Source organism: Chlorocebus sabaeus, chromosome 25 (genome assembly GCF_047675955.1).
Source record: "Chlorocebus sabaeus isolate Y175 chromosome 25, mChlSab1.0.hap1, whole genome shotgun sequence".
In the NCBI taxonomy this organism is placed as follows: Eukaryota; Metazoa; Chordata; class Mammalia; order Primates; family Cercopithecidae; genus Chlorocebus; species Chlorocebus sabaeus.
Window position 1 is genome coordinate 86,097,037 of NC_132928.1, and position 1,986 is coordinate 86,099,022.

Below are 1,986 nucleotides of genomic sequence, written 5' to 3' on the forward strand. Positions count from 1 at the left end.
CAGACTCCTTAAAAACATTCATACAGCCAACAGACACATGAAAAAATGCTCATCATCACTGGCCATCAGAGAAATGCAAATCAAAACCACAATGAGATACCATCTCACACCAGTTAGAATGGCAATCATTAAAAAGTCAGGAAACAACAGGTGCTGGAGAGGATGTGGAGAAATAGGAACACTTTTACACTGTTGGTGGGATTGTAAACTAGTTCAACCATTATGGAAAACAGTATGGCGATTCCTCAAGGATCTAGAACTAGATGTACCATATGACCCAGCCATCCCATTACTGGGTATATACCCAAAGGATTATAAATTATGCTGCTATAAGGACACATGCACATGTATGTTTATTGCAGCACTATTCACAATAGCAAAGACTTGGAATCAACCCAAATGTCCATCAGTGACAGATTGGATTAAGAAAATGTGGCACATATACACCATGGAATACTATGCAGCCATAAAAAAGGATGAGTTTGTGTCCTTTGTAGGGACATGGATGCAGCTGGAAACCATCATTCTTAGCAAACTATCACAAGAACAGAAAACCAAACACCGCATGTTCTCACTCATAGGCGGGAACTGAACAATGGGATCACTTGGACTCGGGAAGGGGAACATCACACACCGGGGCCTATCATGGGGAGGGGGGAGGGGGGAGGGATTGCATTGGGAGTTATACCTGATGTAAATGACGAGTTGATGGGTGCAGCACAGCAAGATGGCACAAATATACATATGTAACAAACCTGCACGTTATGCACATGTACCCTAGAACTTAAAGTATAATAAAAAATAAAAAATAAAAAATAAAAAAAAATTAAAAAAAAAAACACCATCCCCAAGTCTCTCCAGAAGGCTGATTTGAGGCTCCCTTTCTCTTCCTCCTTCAGCTGGCCTACGATTATTAAACCTTCTCTCCTGCAACTCCCACTGTTTTGGTGTTTTGGTCTGATAACACTCCATGGGCAATTGAACCCTGTGGGCCTGTGACAATCCTCCTGCCTCAGTCTCCCCATAGGTGGAATTACAGGCCTCTGCCACTGTCTCTTGCTCTTTTACAAAAGATTTGACATAAATGGTTATCATCTGAATCTTGTATCTTTGGGATATAGAGTGGGGTTTCTTATTAAGTAAATATGAGTATGGATTTAATGAATAATTCAAATGGACTGAATACAGACATGGAAAAATGTAAAATAAGCAGCTCAGTTTTATTTATATTTCTTATTCTAATCTCTTCTTTCAGAATAAACCAAGTCGTGGCCTACTATCTGCTTAGTTTTGTCGTTTCTATTGCAGAAGTGTGAAATAGTCAATTTCTACATCACGAAAACTCTCAGGAGATCTGGAGTATTTCAGGAGTAAGTTGTTGACTCATATCCCCCATGTTTGCATATGTGATGTGACCCTAGTGGGTAGTTTTGAGGTATATCTAAAAGTCTTTCTCTTTTACAGAAATTCCCTTGAAGTCTGTCTTCCCACATCAAATAAGGAGTGTTACCTCATCTTTCAGCTCAAATAGGTTTTGTCTTCTGTCTTTTGAAGATGTGAAAACAGTTCCCTGGTTGCACTAGACATGGCACCTACTATTATGTTAACAGCCAAAGTTTTAAACTTGACAAAAAAATTCTTCAGCTTTTCAAATGCAGGGATATTGAAACATCTCTACACTTGGACTTTCAGGAAACTGTCCTTGCCAGGAATGTACACTGACTACCCTGACTGGATCATTATACAACACACATATACATCAGATCAAATTGGCTGGTCCAAGTGCAGTAATGTTTACAACTAATTGATCACAACCAGTTACATGTTTCTTGGTTCCTTCTCCACTCCCACTGCTTCATCTAACTAGTCTATACCTATCAAAATATATCAAAATAAATATAAATAAAAATACATATCAAAATGTGTCAAATAATAATTTATCAAATACACGTGGAAAAATTCAAATACTTTTAAAACTCAACAGAA